At 40.1% G+C, this 11598-nt stretch overlaps 1 protein-coding gene across 4 annotated transcripts in view; it reads left to right on the top strand.

The window, feature by feature from the left end:
* The first annotated feature begins 390 nt into the window (after positions 1 to 390).
* The window catches only part of PIK3CA (phosphatidylinositol-4,5-bisphosphate 3-kinase catalytic subunit alpha), a 47912-nt gene continuing 36704 nt past the window's right edge, over positions 391 to 11598 (top strand). For 2 of the 4 annotated variants that reach the window (XM_076341334.1, XM_076341332.1), the window contains exon 1: positions 391 to 608. The gene's annotated coding sequence lies outside the window, so the exon portion shown is untranslated. Of the gene's footprint in view, positions 609 to 5664; positions 6037 to 9183; positions 9330 to 11598 lie in introns of all 4 variants that reach the window. The other 2 variants (XM_076341330.1, XM_076341329.1) reach the window with 2 other exon arrangements.

Genomic DNA, 11598 nt, shown 5'->3' with positions numbered 1-11598 from the left:
GACCGCAGGCCTCGCCGCCGCCGCCGCGCTAGGTGGCAGCAGGACACCGATGCGGGGGCTCTGAGAGAGCGGCCCCGGGCTGACAGGAAGGCGCAGACGGGTAGCGCTCCGCAGCTGGGGCCGGGCCGCGGCGGCCGCCGCAGCGCGCGGTGACGTCACGCGGCGCCCCGGAGCTGCGGCCGCGCCGGGCCGGGGCGGCCGCCTCGGTGCGCGGTGACGTCACACCGCGCCCCTCCGCTGGCGCGCAGCGCGCGACCCCGACCCCTTCCCGGCGGCGCACGCGCGCTGCCCGCCACAGCCTTCCCCCTCCCCCCTCCGCGCGCAGCGGTTCCACTTCCGGCGGGCGGCGCCATCCCCATCCGGGGTCAGGGCCCCGCTCCCTTCCTGTTATTGCCCGTGCGGGAGGCGGCTCTGTGGGAGCGGCGCGGGGGCTGCCGGCGTCGCTTCCGTCAGCGCCTGGGGGGGACGGTCGCCCGCCGAGGCGTGCAGTGGTGGCAGTGGGGCGGCTCAAGGGGTTGCGAGTGCTGCGGGGCGCTGCCCGGCCCAGCCCTGCCCGTCGGGGCGGCGGCTGCGGGCCGGCTCGGAGGCGGGGAGGCCGTGTCTGTGAGGTGAGTGAGGCGAGGGTCGGTGCTGGAGCCGCCTGGCTCTCCCGCGGCACGGCACCTCTCTCCGGGACGTCCCGCGGCGGTTGTCGGGGGCTTCCCGGCACTCTGTCTGGGCGGGGGTGGAGGGGAGCGCTGCTTTCTGTAGGCTGTGGGGCGTCTTGCTGGCCTTCGGCAGCCGGCGGGCAAAGCACGACCCTCGGGTGGCTGCGGGCGGGAGCGCGGCTGCGTCCTCCTGGAGGAGCGCTGCGGTGGGGCTTCCCTCGGCTGGGAAACCTCCAAGGCGTTCCTCCGCCGAATCCTAATTTGTGGGTCTTCCCTCGTAGGGACGTGACCCGGGAGAGGAAGAACTATAGTGACTTGTTGCTTTCGAGTGTGGCTTCCCCCGCCCCGAAACATAGCTATTTTCTGTAAATACGTTTCAGCAGTTCTTGTGATAGAGTGTATGTAAGCTCGCGGTTGGGCTCGTTAATGACACTGAGAGCAGAGCCTCTTCCGACTGGGTGTGTGTAGGAATGGGTGGCATACAATCTCCTGTTTCCAGCTGTAGTCGAGTTACAGTAGCAGCGTCACATCTATGCTATCTGTAAAAACTTCTCTTTTATTTCATACTATGCAGAGATCTGGTTTTATTGATGTTAAATATGAAACTGCTATTTCTTACCAGTACTTTTGTATTTTCTAGTAGACTGAACGTTAACAAAACTTTGACCAAACTAATACAAACTGCATGTTTGTTTTTCTTGGGGGGGTTGTTGTTGCTGTTTTCAGCATTCCCGAAGTTATTAAGGTATCAGACCTGTTACTTCTGCTGCTGTTACTGATATGTCTCTGTAAATTTCCTTCTCTAACTTGTTTCTTGTTGACTTTAAAAATGTGATTGAACAGAGGTTGCTTTATAAACAGTGCACATTCAGAACAAGCACAAGGAAAGTATATGTTTAAAAGTAGACAGTCTGGACTGTAAACCTCTGCTTGAGTTAATTCTGCTGTTACGAGCAATTTGCAGCAAACTTGGAGTGTTAAATTGGATTCTGAATCTGGATTTTGTAGTACTTAATAGAAGAAATCTGGACTCTGTTCTGTTAGCTATTTTTACCCTCACATCCTAGCTTTGAGCTATAGCAGGCTTTCAAATTCATCACATTAAAACTTTCCCATCATGGTCTGAATCATTCTTGAATTTCTTCCACCTCACAGTTAACTTATAGAGATGTTCTCATACTTGTGCTTTAATTGCTTCCATGCTGCAATTCTATAATGCAGTATAATAATCAAAGTCCACCTCTTGTTGTGCGTAAACATCGTTAGTTCCTAGGAATCAGGATGATGGGATTTAATGGTTCATCTACTATGGGGAACTGACTAGATAAGCTATTCTGAAATAAAGCCCGATATGAACTTGAAGTTTCATAATAAATAACTTTTATTCTCAAACAGTAACATTGGCAAGCTTTTCCAGAGTGGTTAGTTATTTGGAAGCATATTTTAGCCAATGTCATCACGTAGATGAACCACACATCAACCAAGCTCATAGTGTTTACAGAGGAATTTATGAAACCACACAATTCCTTATGTGATCCATGTAATAGTCTGCTTTTTCATTAAGACAATAAATAAGACAACTTCAGAGCTGCAGTGGGAATTTGACTGGAGCAGATGCCCTGCATTTCATAGGCGTTAACTTCATGTCATTCTTAGCAACCTGGAGACAGTGTTTCATGTTTTTTTCAAAGCGCATTAAGCACAGCCTACAAATCCATGCCAAGGTGTTGTAGTTGTTCAGCTGCTTCAAATTGTCATTCTGTGTTAATGGCAAATTTGTTTTGCTTTTTGTTGCAGTTTACTTGCATGAATAGTGAAACTGAGTGGATTTTTTTTTCTGGAGTACTCTTTGGAAAAGGTGGTGTAGCTGAGCTGTTTACAAAGCAATTGTACTTTATTGGAAGTCATAAAGTAGTTCAATACTTAGTTAACTGTTTCTCTGACAATCAGGCTATTCCTACTTTCTGGAAGCAAATGGGGGATACTTCTTCCTCGATAACTCACTCTTAAAAAGTGGCTGGAAGCTTTAGAATAGGAATTTCTACAACAAGCAAGGGTTTCAGGCTTTACCATCATGCTATTTCACAAGACCAAGTGTATCATGAGGTTTCCAGGTACTGGAAGAAAATTACACCTTTAAAAGGTGTTACCGCGTAAACAGTGGACTTCCTGATCACAGTTGTTCCTCAGATTCAAATGTGTAGTGTGCTTTTTGATGGCTTGGTCATGTGTAATACAATTTTGAACAACCTTGATGATCATCATAGTTTTAACTCAGAAAGAAATTGAAGTTATGTATAAATGGCTAGACAACAAGCCTAAGGCTGACGCTTAGTCTACAAAAACTGCTTTCTTAGAAATTTTGTACATAAAAACTCAATTCATTGCTGACACTTAGTCTGCAAAAACTGCTTTCTTAGAAATTTTGTACGTAAAAAGTCAATTCATTATGTAGTCTTCTAGACTTCTGGTGCAGATTCTCTGGGTACCAGGAGTAATCAGATATCTGAACACCTTGCAAGTATCAGTCACTTCCAAATAGAAAACTGTTGCTATTGCTTTTCTTGCCTGTTTTGGAAGAAAGGAAATTGGGATGATACATTAATTCCAAATCATGCAAGAAATACTAGCATCTTGTAGATGGTATCATATATAGGTTTGCTTTGCTTAGTTGAGTATATTAATCAAGGTTAACAAAGGTGGTAGTTAATAGGACACTTGAAAAATGTTGTATTTGGGTGAGGGGCGGCTAAGATTTTTTTAAACTTTGAGACAGATGAAGAAACTGATTTTTTATGATTTATAACTGGAACGGGAATAATACTGCAAAATTAGTCTTTCCAGTTTAGTCTTAAAATACCATTATAAAATTTAAGTCTTATCATACTACTTATCGTTTTGCAATTACTGAAAAATGTGTGAAATCTAGTAAATCTCCCAGTTGAGGAAAAATGTGCCATATGTGCCCTTTTTGTGTGCGTGATTGAGTTGGAGGGGGAACATTAGGGAAAGAATAATGGTTTGTACTTTAGCTAAACTGAAGAAACAGACTTGTGGCTTGTAGTGTAAGCTAAGGTAGGGTTTGTTGGGTTTTTTGCAGCTTTTTATGCATTGCATTCCATGCTTGTGGGAGTTTTGTCTCATCCTTTTAAAGCCAGACATCCAGCTGCTCCAAGTGATGATGCCTGTCTGAAATTGTAGCTATGGCTAGAAGAGGCCACAAAAATATTTACGCTAAAACTGGATGGGAATTTTCTTTTGCACTTTAAGTTGAATGTGTCATGGCAAAGAATTGTTACAAGTTTCTCTTTGTAGTATCCTAATCCAAATGTGAGCAGTAGAGAGAGAAAATAGATTTGTTTCTCTTTATATTTATTTGGACACCAAACATATGTGAATTGTTTTGAGTACAGGTTTGGTCCAACTGAACTTATTCTGTAAATCTATTTCTGAATGGTTAATGGAGTTTTAAATGAACCAGAAATAATACTCTGAAGTATTAACTGTTTTTTTTCCCTGCAGAACTGCTATAGTATTAACTTTTAAAAAAACAAAACAAAAAAACCCCACCACCAAAAAACCCCAACACAAAACCAAGCCCAACTTGGGGGTGGAGGGAATTAAATTGTTATAAAAATGCCGCTGCCCCAACCCCCCCCACTCCCCCCCCTGGTTTTTCTTTAATCCTGTAGGTTAACTTGTGGTCAAATGGAAATGCAGCAGACTGAATACAGTGTATGTAATTCTGGATCTGTCTTCTCAGTCTGAGCAGTACTTAATGGTTTTGTGGCCAGTATGTTGTTTTGTTTTATATAGCATGCATTTACACTTCAATTCTAGAAAAGTATTTTTCTAGTTAATTCTGGATGCAGATTTTTGTGAAAGGCAGTCTAAGAAGCCTGTGTATTTCAAACAAGAAGTGTGAGGGACAGTGGACATCATAACTTGTTCTCTATTAAGAGCGTTCTTTTCTTAAAGCCAGTAGAGCAGGGAATAAAAGCACTTAGCAGGCATAATTGACCAAGTACACTTGCTGGGAATGTTTATAGTCTGTTTTTTAAAAACTGCTCAAATACTTGAACTCTAGAAGTGTAAAAACAAAATTCAAAGAAACCAGCTTACCTTTGTGAAATTGAAGGGGAGAAGAATGATGGAGTACTGTGAAGCTTTCACCTCTGGCACGTTGTTGCAAACTTGCAGCAATAGAAGTAAAAGACTACTTCAGTCTAGTTTAAGAACAGTTGGGTCAAACATAGAACTTAAGGTTCAGCGATCTCTTGTTTCATGCCCCATTGCTTTTTACCAGTAGAAGGTTAGATATACCTCAGATTTTTTTTTTTCTCTACCCATTAACAAATTTCCTTAAATTAATTTATCTTCATGGATTTTTATGTAGGAAAACCTTGGCAGTTTTGCGTACAGCTTCCGATTAAAGAAATGCTTGCAAATGTTGCTTTTGAGGATCGTGAACCACAAAGCACATTTGTCGAATACAGGAGACTTATTGAATTGACTAAGACTTACTGTAAAGTTCCCTGAAATTTTGAGACAGCTGAGTCACTTTATTGGCTGTACATTATGACCCTCTTCTATGACAAAGAAATGTAGAGAAACATCCCTTGGGTGTTTTCTCTCAAAGTCCAAACAGAAAAGAAAGAAAACTGGAAGGTTGCCTCCTAGATTGTACAACATGTCAAAAAACTTATCTGTCATTGAGACTTAACTGTTTTTGTTATTTCCATACTAATTAGTTAGTCTTTTGCCAATACTTAATGTGGCAGTTCATGGTGATGAATGGCTCATGCCCAATGTGTTCCAAGACTGCTCCTGATTTTTAACTCTTGCTGATAACTTGGGTCATGGTCCTTTCAGACGCATGGATTTTCTGCTGAGATTGCATTTGTTGTCTTGGAAAAGTGTCTTAAACTATCAGCTGTTTAGCTGTTGATCCTTGCAGAGGACACTAAATCTGCAAGCAAAAAATGACTGCTTGTTGCAACCTTATTCCTTCTTTTAGCTATTAGCAGTCAACAAAGAAACAAGTTCTTGAACATCCTCAAAATGCAAGAAACCTTGAATGTTACTGAAAAGAAAATACTCAAGATTCAGCATTTCATCTGAGACTAATCAACCATAAGCAGAAATACCTGCCTGTTCTGTGATCTGAATCTAAATAAACAAAATTTTTCTGACTTTGGCATCTGACTTACTAGAAGAGTGATGAGACCAATCTCTGCAAAGATGTAGGCAAACTAAACACTGAACACTTGAAAATACAAGCACAAAAAAAGTAAGAATGAGCAGAGAGTAAAGACTCGTTTGCCAAGCAAGCAGCGCGGAGATGAATTGTTTCTTTCTCGAACTCAACAAATATGCTTTGTGTGATGAGGTATGTTATTATCCAACTTCAGTGCTTGTGCCATTAAGTTACTTTTCATTAAGTCTAGAAAACACTAGCTTGACTCTTGACTACAGGCATAGTTGAAAAGATTAAAGTTAATAGTGCTAACATAAGGAGAAGTTTCTAGATAGAGCTAGCTTTCTTTGGGAAAAGGGAAGTTAAAACTTCCATTCCAAATTGTACTCTAAAATATGCTGCTTGTGGTCATCAAACTGCTTAGATTATAAAACATACCACTTATTCTTCATTTTTGTATTTATGTTCCCAACTCTTAACAGAATAATCAGCAAATGTTGTGGCTGGATTATTAGAAGTGGAAGTGCTACTAATAAAACTGAAAATTGCTCTTCTGCCTTCCAAAAAGTTTATGTGGATGTTGAACAACCAGTTTCACTTACCAGTTTATCAAGGCAGTCTCCACTGGTGGGAGGAATGTGATTAATATATTGTATTTTATCTTCTTGCAATTTCATGCTATCACCTCTGAAATCTCCTTCAATTTTGATGTTAAGTCCTGTAGAAGAGCACTTGTCCCAAGAAAATCTCTAGTGTCTAAGTGGAAGAGATGATTTTTAAACAACATCCAGACAACTTGAATAGTCTTGATTGTGGTGTATAATTGAGGATGTGTACAAATAGGGTGCCTGTGAGTGCCACTTTTAGTCTAGCAAGTTTGTTACAAAGAAGTTTGTTACAAAGATTGATTTATAATAAATTATGTTGTGTTTTAGTGTAAAATAGTAATATGTGAAATTGAAATGCTGTCATTGTAGATGATGACCAGTTATATGAATTTTTGAGAAGTAGTCGCTAGCTAAAAGAAAGCACTTAAAGTTGATTTTAACATTCTAATTGAAAAGGTAAAGTTTAACTGTTTTTCTGATGTTTAACTGCTTACCAAGGTTGTGGTTAGTAAAATTCTAATAACTTGTCTTCCTCTTCAACTTGCTCTGAAATAGAGAATAAAGCACTGATGTTATCACTGCTCAGCAGCACTCCCTCGATCTTAGATACCTCCAGCTTGGAATGTTTTGACATGTAGGGGAAGATGGCATAACTACCATCAAGAGATAAAGGATGAAAATGGAAGCCAATGAGCAATGAAATGGCAGAGTTGATACCTGAAGAAAAGGATAGCAAAACCTATTACTGACTGTGGAAACTCTTCTTAAATGTGTTGTCAAATTACTTTGCAATCCAGCTCTTCCACTCTTCTTTCATCACCTTTTTTCCAAGCCTTTCATTGTACATCAGCAGATAGGATAGCAGATATCACAAGCAACTGCAAGGTGATAGGAGAAGTGTAACCATTACTATAGCTTCTAATTTCTTGCTGTCCTGGTGTGTGAGCAGGTTATTTAAAGAACAAAAAAAGATGATTTGCAATGTAGTCACCCTTCCCTAATTGGTGGGGTTTATGGGTTGAAATTAAATCCAAAGCACTTAAGCTTTTGTGGTCTCCTGTTCTATCCCAGGGTTAAACTTCACCAGGCTGAAAACTGCTTCCAGTCTTTTTGAATATACACCCCTACAAAAACATTAGCGAAATGTTTCCAAAGAACCATGTATTAAAAATACTTCCTTGTTTGTGCAGATGTATAAAGTTCTCTTAATAGCAGTGACTGACTGCTGCCAGTACCTCTTTGGCTTTTTGAAAATACAAGTCTTTCTTTTTAATGTATCTCTTTTACAGAGCTCTGGTTGTAGTAGTAGGCAGCATGTGCCTTAGTCTCAAAGCATTTAATCTGGATGTGAAAGTGACTTTCCAAGCTGGGAAGTAGAGAAATCTTTAAACTATTGTGGAGATGTTGCTGGTATTCACTGTTTAAATACCTATGAGCTTATGTCACTTTCTTCTTTGGAAAGTTCATGTTAATTGCAAACATCTATTTAGGCAAATATTAGCCATTTCTTTCAGATGTAGTAAACACAAATTGCTGGTACCCTGACCTCGTTAGAGAAACAACTTGGGTAACAGCTTGAAGTATAGGAAAGAGATGCACTAACAACAAGCTTAATGTCTCAGTAGCCCCACACTTGAAATCATGCTTTCGTGTTTGCACAACATAGGGTTTGCAAAGCAGATGCTTCTAACAGATATGTACAGAAATGATAAACATTTGGTTAAACATGCTGAAGAACCGTTTGTCAGTTTACCATAGCTGTGTTTATACTTCAGGCTGAAGCATGCAGGACCTAATGACATACATAGTCAAAATGAATCATGTTTGTTTGCACTTCAAGAACACAAATGCAGATATATTAGTGTCTCAAGAGTCATGATTGTTGCTGTGGCATTCAACCTGTAAATGCAGAGAGGAGTCCTGTTCAATCAGAGTCAACAGCTAGAACAAGAATAAACCTATGCTCCTTAAGGTTTCAGAGAAACTTTGGCTTCTTTGTAACTTACATAAAGCAGTTAAATATGCTTACAAAATCAGTAATTCAGTCAACAGTATTGTTTCACATAGAAGGCCCAGTTTTCTGAGGCGCTTAGGTGTAATACACCTAAGGGATCTGTGACCTTCAGGGAGATGAAGCCTGATGGGAACATACAGTGGTGCTAAATGTTTTGCAGCTGAATAGCATCCTACTGTGACACTCACATGCTTTGTGTGTGGGGTAAGCAGGACAGCCTCAGTCTGCTGCTGTAGTAAATAAAGGTCTGTTGATAATCTTTCATGGAAAACTGTTGGTGCTTATCTTTCAGCAGGGTTATCATCTACTGCTAAATAAATATTTAGTTAATCACCATTGACTCTGTATCACAAACAAGTCTACTAGGGAGTAGTAATTATTTCTAACTGACTCTTGAAAAGCTGTAGTATCTTTCGGTTATGATTATAGCTCGTGTAGAAGTAGGCAACTACTTCTACAGGGCAGGCTTTGCAAAGAACTGGATTTGTTTCCCTGCTATTTTGTTCCATGTGTCTTTGTATAGGATGATTTGCTAAGAACTGTATTAATTTCAGCTGTTTATAGGGCAAGAATATTTAGCTGCAGAATTGAAATTTTTCATTAAGGTGTCTCTGCCTTTGTGTTAACTCTGCTAGAAGCTTCCTTCTCTCAACAAATGGTTTTAAAAAGGGAGTTAAGAAATACCTCAATGGATAATATATTGTTTTGTTTTTTCAGTTTAGGAGCTTAAAGAAAAAAAACCTACTTCCATGGCTGTTGCTGAGGCATGTGGTTCCTTACAAATGCTCTATCAGAAGTGAAGTTGCATCCCATCCTCTGTTTGCCAGTAAATAAAAGATAAAGATTTTTGCTAACGGAATTCAGTAAGTCCATGCAGACTAAACCCATACTTTTATAAATGCTGTTTGGCTACACGAGTCAGTTAAGATAGAATAAATGGAAAGCTAATTTATATTTGGATTATGAAACAGAAACTTCTGTCTTCCAGTTCACTGTTCTATGCTTAATACTAAAAATCTGCAAAGTTGCAAAAATACTGCTATCCACTGCCACTCCAAAACTTTTTCTTATACACATTAGTTGCTTTCAGGGTCTGGAGTAATTTAGTACGGAAAAAACACTTTATCTCAATTTAAAGTTGCTGTCGGACTCCTTCCTAAGAAATGTTATGTGGGAAGTACACAATATGCTGTAAGTCAGTCTGAGTTTGATGTCTTTTTCAGCTGCTTCTTAGTAAAGGAAGGGCTCACAGGGTGGATGTTTTGAGTAAAGATGGATGTAAATTAATAAACAGAAGTGAGCCTAATCTCAGTCAAATTTTCTTCTGAACACACATTTCTCTCCGTGCCTTCCATCCAGAGGAGCTGGTCAGGTGAATGTTGTAGACTGAACCCTCTTGATACTGTTGCTTGTGGCAGGGAGGCAAGCATAGCAGTGTGAGGACTGCAGTACCTCCAGTGTTTTATTGCAGTTCTTTCCCTGCCCTTCTAGGTGTGCACAGTGGGAGGGGAAATCTTTCCTCTTTCAGTACAACTGGAGGTTCATCTTGCTGCAGCAGAGAGTTACTTCTAAAAGCCAAGGTGACATGCCTGGGGGGGTCAGCACCAGGAAGGGCCCAGTATCTGAGTTACAGCTCTGTTACACAGCTGCTCATGTTAGGTGAAGATTCAGACTAGACCAGAGTGCAGAACACCTGGATTCACTCTGCTCTGGCTCCTTGTCTGTGTGCCAGTGCTTCCTGTTTTTTAAAGATCCTGTTTACTGTCTGGGTTCCAAATATCCCAGGAAGGTGGGAGGATGGGAAGAAACATGGAAAGAGAAGTAAACAACATTATTTAAGGTGGAGTTTTATATTGAGAGATATTCAACATTTTTTACCTATCTAATCTAGTTTCATGAAAGACATTCTAGAGTAATCTTTAGTTTACATCGTCTTGCACTGATTTCCAAAAGCAGAACATTTCTGCATGCGAAACTTGACATTGAAGCCCTTAGTGTTTGTAGCAGGGAGCAGAATATGGTTTGTGGTGCGCTTTTACTTCATGTTCTTTCTGCTGTCAACATAAAAAAATGTTTGTCACCCATATAAAATAGAATATTAAAGAAAAATACATAATCAGAGGAAAACCTTACTTCTATTGGTACAAAATGGCATTCTTCTCTGATTTTGTTGCCGAACTTTAAGGCTTTTGATTTAAAGAGCTTGAAAGATCGAGTGCTGCTCATTGAGCTTCAGAGTGCACACCTAGCTGTGGAGGAACAGCACCAACCAGAACACAGCCAGGTGGGAGAGTAATTCTCATCCTGCTACATAGCAAGCCAAGCTAATTGTTGAAATAATGAGTAAGCTGATATGTGAAGTGTAAAGAAAAGATGCATTGCTTTTCTAATGCTTTGTTGTGCTTTGACTACTAGTCTTCTGTAAATAACAAAATCCTTTCCTTTGAGGTGAAGCTAGACATGGAATTACTGAATAATTTTGGACTAAAATGGAAGATTTAGTTCCAGGCTTTCCTTTGTTTAACAAAGAGGGGAAAAAAAAAATCTGCCTTTAACTGGAAGAAAATGTTCTAGGACAGACATTCTGCTCTTGGTATGTCATGGGATCCCTAGGGAAAAAGCACAATCGCAGTGGGAGTTGTGGAGGTCACCAGCAACTTGCAAATGTTTCTTTCTCGTGATCCTGTTTTCATGGCTCCCAGATAGTGAGTGAAGCTATAAACAATATGCCTGTATAGATGGGGGAGGGTGGGCAATAAAATGAGAATTTAAAGGTCTTTTGGTTTTCTTGGATGAAAAAAAGAAAAAAAAAAAAAAAACTCCAGCAATTGTAAATCTTTTTAAATTGTTTCTCTTATTCTCGTTTCAGCTGTTTGATCCTATATTTTTTCAGTAACAGGTAACATATATGTTACTTCTTGGACAATATTTTATAGCAAGTTCTTTTTTTTTTCCAGATGACCTCACCATTAATTTTATTCATGGTATCTGAAAGTCACTACAACCAGAATCCAAGAATATTATATTCTGAAACAAAAAAAATCTGCATGTAAGATAACTTTAAAGAAAACAGCTTTGAAACATAGTCAACCCAAGTTCTCATACCTAACTAAACTGAAACAACTTTTTCTA

This window comes from Aptenodytes patagonicus, chromosome 6 (assembly GCF_965638725.1).
Source record: "Aptenodytes patagonicus chromosome 6, bAptPat1.pri.cur, whole genome shotgun sequence".
Taxonomy (NCBI): domain Eukaryota; kingdom Metazoa; phylum Chordata; class Aves; order Sphenisciformes; family Spheniscidae; genus Aptenodytes; species Aptenodytes patagonicus.
Note: the sequence above shows the minus strand (reverse complement) of the source record. Positions and strands in the feature narration are given on the sequence as shown.